The sequence below is a fragment of the Tachyglossus aculeatus genome, unplaced genomic scaffold, assembly GCF_015852505.1.
Source record: "Tachyglossus aculeatus isolate mTacAcu1 unplaced genomic scaffold, mTacAcu1.pri scaffold_67_arrow_ctg2, whole genome shotgun sequence".
NCBI lineage: Eukaryota > Metazoa > Chordata > Mammalia > Monotremata > Tachyglossidae > Tachyglossus > Tachyglossus aculeatus.
In genome coordinates this window covers 2,237,756-2,248,990 of record NW_024045090.1, presented here as the reverse complement: position 1 = coordinate 2,248,990, position 11,235 = coordinate 2,237,756, and the positions used below count along the sequence as shown (strand labels likewise).

The 11,235-nt window shown below is 49.4% G+C and overlaps 1 pseudogene; it reads left to right on the top strand.

Moving 5' to 3' along the window:
* The first annotated feature begins 2,549 nt into the window (after positions 1 to 2,549).
* Positions 2,550 to 3,788, top strand: LOC119923924 (annotated as a pseudogene).
* Positions 3,789 to 11,235: the final 7,447 nt, after the last annotated feature.

Sequence of the window (11,235 nt, the reverse complement as noted above, 5' to 3'; positions counted from 1 at the left end):
TTATTTTATTTATTACTCTATTTCTTTTATTTGTACGTATTTATTCTATTTATTTTATTTTGTTAATATGTTTTGTTTAGTTTTCTGTCTTCCCCTTCTAGACTGTGAGCCCGCTGTTGGGTAGGGTCTGTCTCTAGATGTTGCCAACTTAGACTTCCCAAGTGCTTAGTACAGTGCTCCACACACAGTAAGCGCTCAATAAATACGATTGAATGAATGAATGAATGTTTTTCTCCTTTCGTTTATTCATTCAATCATATTTATGAATGTTTTTCTCCATTCATTTATTCATTCATTCAATCGTATTTATTAAGTGCTTACTGTGTGCAGAGCACTGTACTAAGCGCTTGTGCAGTCCAAGTTGGCAACATATAGAGGCGGTCCCTGCCCAACAGTGGGCTCCTCCAACCCTGCTGATAATAATAATACTTGTGATATTGTTAAGCGCTTAACTCTGTGCCAGGCGCTGTGCTAAGTGCTGGTTGCAGCCCCCCATCTCCCCAACTCCCCGAGGGGGGCGAGGGGGAATGGGGCAGGAACCGAGCGAGTAGATGCTGTGACCTTTCAGGGGTCGCTGACGTTCGAGGACGTGGCCGTGACTTTCAGCCCCAAGGAGTGGACGAAACTGGGGCCCGCCGAGCACCACCTCTACTGGGACGTGACTCTGGAGAACTACCAGAACCTCCTCTCCCTCGGTGAGCACTTTGCCCTCGGCTGGCAAGCAGACAGGGGGTTTTCTTTCGATGGATAACAGTAATAATAATAATAATAATAATAATAATGGCATTTATGAAGCGCTTCCTATGTGCAAAGCACTGTTCTAAGCACTGGGGAGGTTACAAGGTGATCAGGTTGTCCCACGGGGGGCTCACAGTCTTCATCCCCATTTGACAGATGAGGGAACTGAGACTCAGAGAAGTGAAGTGACTTGCCCAAAGTCACCCAGCTGACAAGTGGCGGAGCCGGGTTCGTACCAATGACCTCTGACTCCAAAGCCCGGGCTTTTCCCACTGAGCCACGCTGGAGAAGCAGCCTGGACTCTCATGCATAATAATAATAATAATAATAATAATAATAATAATAATAATAATAATGGCATTTATTAAGTGCTTCCTATGTGCAAAGCACTGTTCTAAGAGCTGGGGAGGTTACAAGGTGATCAGGTTGTCCCACGGAGGGCTCAGAGTCTTCATCCCCATTTGACAGATGAGGGAACTGAGGCCCAGAGAAGTGAAGTGACTTGCCCACAGTCACCCAGCTGACAAGTGGCGGATCCGGGTTCAAACCCATGACCTCTGACTCCAAAGCCCAGGCTCTTCCCACTGAGCCACACTGGAGAAGCAGCCTGGCCTCTCATGCATCCCTTCGGGAGTCCTGTGCTCCGCACACAGTAAGCGCTCAATAAATACGATTGAATGAATGAATGAATTGGGTGCTTACTATTGGCAGAGCACTGTACTGAGCGCTTGGGAGCTCACCTCCTCCAAGATGCCTTCCCAGACTGAACCACCTTTCTCCTCTCCACCCTCCATGCCCCCCGCCCTACCTCCTTCCCCTTGCCACAGCACCTGTATAGATGTTTGTACAGATTTATCACTCTACTTTACTTGTACATATTCTATTTATTTGGTTAATGATGTGCATCCGCTTTAATTCTGTTTGCTCTGACGACTTGACACCTGTCCATGTGTTTGGTTTTGTTGTCCATCTCCCCCTTCTAGACTGGGAGCCCGTTGTGGGGTAGATTTTGCCGACTTGTACTTCCCAAGCGCTTAGTATTTATTGAGCACTTACTGTGTGCAGAGCACTGGACTAAGCTCAATAAATACGACTGAAGGAATATCATGCGTTCAATCGCTCAATTCATTCATTCAATCGTATTTATTGAGCGCTTACTGTGCAGAGCACTGGACTAAGGTCAATAAATATGACTGAAGGAATATCAAGCGCTCAGTCGCTCAATTCGTCCATTCAGTCATGTTTGTTGAGTACTTACTGTGTGCAGAGCACTGGTCTAAGCTCAATAAATATGACTGAAGGAATATCAAGCGCTCAATCACTCAATTTGTTCATTCAGTCGTATCTATTGAGCTCTTACGGTGTGCAGAGCACTGGACTAAGCTCAATAAATACGACTGAAGGAATATCAAGCATTCAATTGCTCAATTCATTCGTTCAGTCATATATTTTGAGGGCTTACTGTGTGCAGAGCACTGGACTAACCTCAATAAATACGACTGAAGAAATATCAAGCGCTCAATCGATCGATCGACTGGTCGACACCGCCCCCACCCTGCCGCAAATCTATCCGTTGGTAGACAAGTTACCACGTTCACTCCCTTAACCCAAATAAGCAACCCGAGAGATGGCTGACTTTTCAATTTCTGTCCATTCCAGATTGTAAAACCCCAACCGAAACCAGCGAGCCCATTGCCCGGAAGCCGGAGGGGGACAGGGAAGTTGTTTTCCAGAAGCCGGAGGGGAACAGGGAAGCTGTTTCCCACGGGGCAGTCTCCGGGAAGTTCTCCCAGACCACCCCCGGGCCTTCCATGGAGAGACAGAGCCGGGAAGATGGGAGACTGAGAAAAGTTCCCGGGCGGGATGCCGGTTTGGGGGTCCCTGGAGAGCCCCGTAAGAAGTCCTCCCTGGGGTCTCACAGCTGTAAGGAATGCGGAAAAGCGTTCAGTCGACACTCCACCCTTGTTACGCACCAGAGAATCCACACCAGAGAGAAACCCTACAGGTGTCACCAGTGCGAGAAGGCCTTCAGCGCCCACTCGGTGCTCATGACCCACCGGCGGATTCACACCGGGGAGAAACCCTACTGATGCAGCGAGTGCGGGAAGGTCTTCAGCGAGCACTCAGCCCTGACAAAACATCGGCGGACCCACACCCGCGAGAAACCCTACCTCTGTGGCCACTGCAGCAGGGCCTTCCGGGATTCCTCGACCCTCATCAAGCACCAGCGGATCCACACGGGAGAGAAGCCATACAGGTGCAGCGAGTGCGGGAAGGCCTTCAGGCAACGCTCCATCCTCATCAACCACCAGAGGATTCACACCGGGGCCAGGCCCTACGGGTGTGACCGATGTGGGAAGGCCTTGAGCGATCGCTCGATGCTCATCAACCATCAGAGGATTCACACCGGAGAGAAGCCCCATGGATGTGACGAGTGCAGAAAGGTCTTCAGTCAGAACTCGGCCCGGACGAGGCATCAGAGGATCCACGTGGGAGAGAGACCCTATCGCTGCGGCTGATGTGGGAAGGCCTTCAGTGACCACTCCGTCCTGGCGACGCATCAGAAGATTCACACCGGGGAGAGGCCTTACAGGTGCGGCGGCTGCGGGAAGGCTTTCGGGACTCTTCGACCCTCATTAAACACCAGAGAATCCACACTGGGGAGAAGCCCTACAGATGCGACGATAGCGGAAAAGGCTTCAGTCAGGGCTCGGACCTGGTGAACCACTGGTGAATTCATACCGGAGAGAAACCTTACATATGTGCCGAGTGCGGGAAGGCTTTTGGTCAAGGGTCAACCCTCATTAACCACCAGAAGGTTCACAACGGAGCAAAAGTCCACAGACGGAACGGGCATGAAAAGGCTTTCGGCCAAACCTCGGCCGTGGTCGGTCCCCGGAGAACTCACACAGAAGAAAAATCCCCCGTGTAGTAGTTCTCAGTCCTTAAGGAAGGCGATGTTCTTGGGGAAATTTACCTGCGTGCAGGTCACTTCGCTTCTCCGTGCCTCAGTTCCCTCATCTGTGTAATTTATGTTAATGTCTGCTCATTGCGGGAAGGGAGTATGTCCATTTATTGTTGTGTGGTACTTAATACGGCACACTGCACGCAGTAAGTGCTCAATAAATGCGACTGACTGACTAAAATGCAAATTCAATACTTGGGCTCCCTCCTAGCTAGACTGTGAGCCCCATGTAGGACCCGATTATCTTGTAACTAGCCCAGCACTTAGTAAGGTCTTTGGCACATAGAAAGCACTAAAAAGTATCATTAAAAAAAGTCACAGCTGATGCAGTCCCTGAAGCACCCAAGATGCCCAGTTAAGAAAGGGGGAGAACGGATGTCGTAGCTCCGTTTTGAGGTGAGGAAACGTGATGGAGCGAGGATCAGTGACTTACCCAAGGTCTCCCGGAAGGCCATTGGCAGAGCTAGGATTAGAGCCCGATTCCCTCGACACCAAGCCTGTGCTCTTTCCAGTAGACAACAGGTCTTAAGTGAAGAGCCCATCCCGGCTCCACCACGTGTCTGCTGTGTGACCTTGGGCAAGTCACTTCACTTCTCTGGGCCTCAGCTACCTCATCTGTAAAATGGGGATTGAGACTGTGAGCCCCACATGGGACAACCCGATCACCTCGTATCCCCCCAGCACTTAGAACAGTTCTTTGCATGTAGTAAGCGCTTAACAAATGCCATCATTATCATTAGTATTATTATTAAGATGAACTAATTATTTAACTTGGAAAGCCTTAAGACAGAGAGGATGTGACCCAGGTGAGTTGACTCAGCAGCGGATGTGAATAAGCTGAAGAGGCTTGGGGCCCCAAGTACCTCAAGGGACCTTGACCATCAAGGGCATTGTGGGTTAGTAATTATGGTACTCGTTAAGCACTTGGTATGTGCCAAGCAATGGTCTATGAACTGGGGTAATTACAACGTAATCAGGTTGGATGCAGTCCCTATCCCACATGGGAGTGCGACTTAAATGCCCGTTTTACAGATGAGGAAACGGAGGCCCAGAGATGTTAACTGACTTGCCGAAAACCACACAACAGACAAGTGATGGAAGTGTGATTAGAACCCAGGTCCTTCTGACTTCCGGGCCAGGCTCTAGCCACTAGGCCAGGCTGCATCTCTAACATAAGAGCATCTGGGGCCAAGCAAGCTCTGTAGGGTGACAGTGTCAGACCCATGACAGGCAACCAGGCAGAGCTGGGCCGTGAGGCACCTGGGTTCTGCAAGACAGGGCCTATGTCTCAGAGCCGCCTTTGGTGTGTTTCCTCTGAGCGGCTTCCATCTCCTCCAAGCGGTTTCTGTCCCCTCTGAGTGGTCTCTGTCTCCTTAGAGCTGTCTCTGTCTCCGCTGAGTGGTCTCTGTCCCCTCAGAGCAGTTTCTATCTCCTCTGAGCAGCCTCCGTCTCCTCAGAGTGGCCTCTGTCCCCACAGAGCAGCCTCCGTCTCTTCAGAGCGGTCTCTGTCTACTCAGAGCTGTCTCTGTCTCCACTGAGCGGCCTCTGTCTCTGCAGAGCGGCCTCAGTCCCCTCAGAACGGTCTCTGTCTCCTCCAAGTGGCCACTATCTCCTCAGAGCGGTCTCTGTCTCCTCCGAGTGGTCTCCGTCTCCTCTGATCAGCCTCCATATCCTCAGAGTGGCCTCCATCTCTTCAGAGCAGTCTCTGTCTCCTCTGAGCAGTCTCTGTCTACTCAGAGCTGTCTCTCCGCTGAGCGACCTGCGTCCCCTCAGAGTGGCCTCCGTCTCTTCAGAGTGGTCTCTGTCTCCTCAGAGTGGTCTCTGTCTACTCAGAGCTGTCTCTGTCTCCACTGAGCGGCCTGCATCTCTGCAGAGTGGCCTCTGTCCCCTCAGAATGGTCTCTGTCTCCTCCGAGCGGTCTCCATCTCCTCAGAGCGGCCTCCATCTCTGCAGAGCAGCCTCCATCTCTTCAGAGCAGTCTCTGTCTCCTCAGAGTGGTCTCTGTCTACTCTGAGCTGTCTCTGTCTCCACTGAGCAGCCTCTGTCTCCACAGAGTGACCTCTGTCCCTTCAGAGCGTCTTCTATCTCCTCAGAGGGGCCTCCATCTCCTCAGAGTGGTCTCTGTCTCCGTCTCCACTGAGTGACCTCTGCCTCCACAGAGTGACCTCTGTCCCTTCAGAGTGCCTTCTGTCTCCCCAGAGAGGCCTCCATCTCCTCAGAGAAGCCTCCATCTCCTCAGAGTGGTCTCCATCTCCTCAGAGCGGCCACTGTCCCCTGAGAGGTCTCTGTCTACTCAGAGCTCTCTCTGTCTCCACTGAGCGGCCTCTACATCCGCAGAGTGGCCTCTACATCCGCAAAGCGGCCACTAGCCTAACAACAGCTCTGTCCAGTCATGAAGGGTTTGCTCTGGCTCGCCCCCAGCCACCCGTTGCCAACCATCACTGGCTGCGGATATGGCCTTGAGGTTGCCTCCGAGCCTTGCAGGTGCAAGCTTGTTTTTCTTGCCCTGGTCTCTTTATCTCCTGTTGTTGAGTCTGTCTGGCCTTGAGCCGTTGGGTACGGTTTGTGTGCACATACTGCCTGTCTCATCGCCTTCCCCCGCTCCCTACGGTGCAGTAGTCCAGACGGGATAGGATGAGAGCTTGAATGAGCAGGGTAGCAGTTTGGATGGAGAGGAAAGGGCGGATCTTGGCAATGTATATTTGGTGAAGTATATTGCATCATGTGTCTGTGGGAAGTGGCCAACATTTGAACTCTTATCTCAGGGTACATTATCCCCTGAAAATGGCCCTGGTGATCTCAACTTCTATTATTCCATTTCATGATTCCCCTGTCGCTCCGGTAGCTGTCATTTGGTGTTCCTGTCCGGCCTCAGCTGAACGATGTAGGCCTTGGGCCCAAAGATGCAGCCCAAAAGCCTAGCACTGGAAGCCAGGTTGGAGACGATCTCAGCTACCACCATGGCCTTGCCCTTGATAATCAGATAGGTAGGCAGGAAGGGGACCCAGACGCTGCAGAATAACAACATGCTGAACGTGAAGAAGCTGGCCTCGTTGAAGCTGTCGGGTAGCCTCCTGGCCAGGAATGCCACAATAAAGCTGAAGAGAGCCAGGAACCCCATGTAGCCAAGGACGCAGTAGAAGGCAAATGTGGAGCCCTCATTTTACTGGACACTGATGAGACCAGGCTCAGATACCATGCCCACGTCTGGGAACGGAGGGGAGGTTCCCAGCCAGGATACCCACTTGACCGAGGGAGCAGATGAGGACGATGGAACTGGGTGCCTTGGAGGCCCAACCAAGTCCTCATTCTGCTGATCAGCCGTGTGACTTTGGGCAAGTCACTTAACTTCTCTGTGCCTCAGTTACCTCATCTGTAAAATGGAGATTGAGTGTGAACCCCACGTGGGACAACCTGATTACCTTGTATCTACCCCAGCGCTTAGAACAGTGCTTGGCACATAGTAAGCACTTAACAAATGCCATCATCATTATTCTGCTTCCTGGCATGGTGGCCCTGAAGGCCAAGACCTCAGTGATGGTCTTTGCCAACACGGAGAAAATAGCCACAGAAAAGACAACTCAAAAGACTATTTGTCGCAAGACACAGGTCACCATGCCAGGACCACCAATGAAGGTCAAGGAGGACATGAAGCACAGAAACAGTGCTGTGAGGAGGGTGTGACTGAGAGTGCGGTTATTAGCTTTCACTATGGGCGTGTCCCGGTGGTGTATAAATATCCCCAAATCCAGAGCAGTTGAGTGATAAACCAAGAGCTGTGAACACCAGAGCCATTCCCGAAGGTTCGTCATAGGACAGGAAGGTCACTATTTTCAGGTTACACTGATCTCTTCGATAATTCAGATACTGATCTTCAGGACACTTTATACATTGATCCATATCTGAAGGGAATAAATGGGATTTCACACCATGCCTAGGATAAGGTGGGTAGTTCCGGTTGCTAAATGTAAGAAGTTCATAATAGAGGGGGAAAGGGGAAAAGGGAGGGGCAACAAGGATGATCAGGTGGCGGGAGGAGCTTCATGAAGAGGACAATCTGAAGGATGGGTTCTGCTTAATTTAGAGAATCAGAGGCTGAAAAGGGAGTCATTTGAATTTTCCCAAATTGCTAAGAATGGACCGGGGGTAGAACCAGCAATGTTGTTCTGCAATCCAACAACCATCATGGCAAGAGGGCAAATAGGAGGATGGGTGTCCAGGAGGGCAACTAACACACACACAACCTCCAAACATCCTGATGCCTCTGTCAGAGACTGAATCCCAAGTTGGAGGGACAGGATGGCTGCTTTAGGTGGCATGGGTGAAAGCTTCTAATCAGTCATCACTCCATTATCAAGCAAATAATCAGTCAGTCAATCAAAGGGCGGTATTCATTTAATGCTTACTCTGTGCAAAACACTCTACTAAGCACTTGGGAAAGTACAATTGAATCACTAGACATGGTCCCTTCCCTCAAGGACTTTCTAGTCCAGCTGGTAATACAGACACCAGAAGAAATACTGGTAAGGAGAAAGCAATGGGATTGAAAGACATAAGTGTAACCCGGGGGCAGGGGGTGGGGGGAACTGATGGCTGTTGAGGACCCAGTGCTTAGTTGATTGTGGAAGTCTTCCACATTCTAGGCATCCTAAAGTGTAACCTCCTAATCCCAATCGCTTTCTTGTTCTCAGAAAACCCTCCCAGAAAACTTTGATCTGACCACCGCTCTTTCACCAGGAAAACCCGTCGCTGCAGACACCTACCTGCCTGATTGGTGATCTCTCCTTTAGAACAGTGGACACAGTCATAGCAGCAGACAGCTTTTTCTTCCCGAGTTGTTTTCCTGAATACTGGCCCACAGCTCTCACTGCATACGGAGCAGAGGATCTCAACAAGGACTGGGAAGAGGGATTTGGCTTTCCTTGTAAGACTCAGGGGAATGGGGGAAGAGAAGAAAACCTGTGGTGATCTCAGGGCAATACTACACTCCTTACAAAGAGGCACGAGGCAGTCAATTCCAATCATGGACAGATATGAGATCATTCTTTCACCATTTTCCACAGCCCTTGGGCCTTCTGGGTCGGAATGAAAATCTTGCATCTCATTCAATAACTCCCCCTCCCAGCCCAGTTGTACAATTCCTGGGATGGACATTGAAAGGTCTGAAGCTTTAGCAGGTAGGAGGAGATGGGGTACACACAGTAGGAAGAGAACAGAACCAACCCAAATCACAGACTCTCACTCATTCATCCCTCAAAATATCAAATTAACTGGATTCTCCTGCTTCCATGCCTATCACTTCAGGGTAGGCTGAGATCATGGTTGCTCTTGTCCTTCAGGGATATCTTTGGATGGTTCTACACTTTTATCTTTATATTTGGGTAGCTTATTTATCATTCTTTCTCCTACAGTGCAGAAACAAGCTCTTCTGCCAACATGGTAGGTACATATTCTTACATTTTTCCTCCCTCACTCTGTAATATATTTAAATGTCTATCTCTCCCATTAGATGGCACTTGATAGTAACACCTACTCCATATACTAGCCACAGTAGTCTCCACCCCATGAGACCCCAACTCCAAGTTTCTGAACCATTTTGATCCATTCCTCACATTCCTTCTCTCTTTTTCCATCTGTGTATTGGTCCTTAGGGACTTCACTATCCACATAGATGTTCATGATGACCCTTCCTCTTGCATGTCTCTATCACTCCTCAAGTCCACTGATCTTGTGCTCCACCGCAGCTCACCCACTCACCATTCATTCATTCCTTAATTGATTCACTTGTATTTATTGAGCACTTACTGTATGCAGAGCACTGTATTTAGCTCCAGGGAGAGCAAAATGCAACAGTAAACAGATTCATTCCCTGCACACAATGAGTTTACAGTCTAGAGGGGGAGACAGACATTAATGAAAATATGTAAATTACATTACAAATATGTACATATGTGCTGTAGGGCTGGGAGGGGGGATGAATAAAGTGAGCTAGTCGGGGGATACAGAAGAGAGTGAGAGAAGAGGAAAGGAGGGCTTAATCAGGGAAGTCCTCGTGGAGGAGATGTGCTTTCAATAAGACTGAACAGGTGGAGAGTAATTGTCCGTTGGATTTGAGGAGGGAGAGCATTCTAGGCCAGAGGAAGGATGCGGTTGAGTGGTCTGCAGTGAGATGGGATTGAGAAACAGTGAGAAGGTTAGCATTAGATGAAGGAAGTGTGCTGGCTGAGTTGTAGTAGGAGGATAGTGAGGTGAAGTAGGAGGGGGCAAGTTGATTGAAGCAAATGGTAAGGAATTTCTGTTTGATGTATAGATGGTTGGGCAAACACTGGAGGTTTTTGAGGAGTGGGGAGTTATGGACTGAGGGTATTGGTATAAAAATGATCCGGGCAACAGAGTAAAGTATGGACTGGAGTGGGAAAAGACAGGAGGCAGGGAGGTCAGCAAGGAGACTGTTACAGTAATCAAGGTGGTATAGGATAAGTGCTTGCATTAACATGATAGCTTTTAGGATGTAGAGGAAAGGGTGGCTTCTAACGATGCTGTGAAGATGGAACCGACAGAAAACACATACACACATGCACACACGCGCACACACATACAAACACACACACACACACACACACACACACACACACACACACACACACACACACACACACAAACCTGGACACACACTTCATCTCATCAATTCCAGCCTCTGTACAATCTCTGTCATAGCCAACTCTGAAACCCCCCTATCTGACCACAACGTCCTCAACTGCCGTCTTTCCTACACACCTCCTCCCGACAAACCTGTCCTACTCCCCGACAGAGACCTCCGATATTTTGACCCATCCAGTTCTCTCAAGTATGTATTTATTTTGATGCTATTGATGCCTTTCTACTTGTTTTGTTTTGTTGGCTGTCTCCCCACCTTCTAGAATGTAAGCCCGTTGTTGGGTAGGGATTGTCTCTGTTGCCGAACTATGCTTTCCAAGGGCTTAGTACAGTGCTGTGCACACAGTGAACGCTCAATAACTACGATTGAATGAATGAATGAATGAACGAATACTCAAACTATATTCCCTTGATGACCAAATTGGCACCCACAACCACCCACTCTACTGCACGCACATGCTCCCCTATTCTTTCTCTGATCTTATACCACTAACCCACAGCCCTGGATCACTTGCACAGTTTGTCTCCTTCACTCTTCTGCACGAGCCACAGAGCGCCGCTGGCAGAAATCTAGGTAACAGGCCAATTTTGTTCACTTCAAGTTTATCCTTGAGTGCTTTAACTCTTCTCTCTTCTCTGCCCATCAAAGTTATTAGTCCATCCTTATTGATGCCCATCCCCATACCCCTTACCAGTTGTTTCAGACATTTAATTCTCTTCTCCAGCCGGCTGCCCCTCCCCACCCCACCCCCACCTCCATATCTCTTGCCCCTAATGACCTGACTACCTACTTTATTGAAAAAATTGAAACTATCAGGCATGATCTACCTAAAATCTCCCTTGCTTCTTTTCAGTCTCTCCCTTCTCCTGCCCCT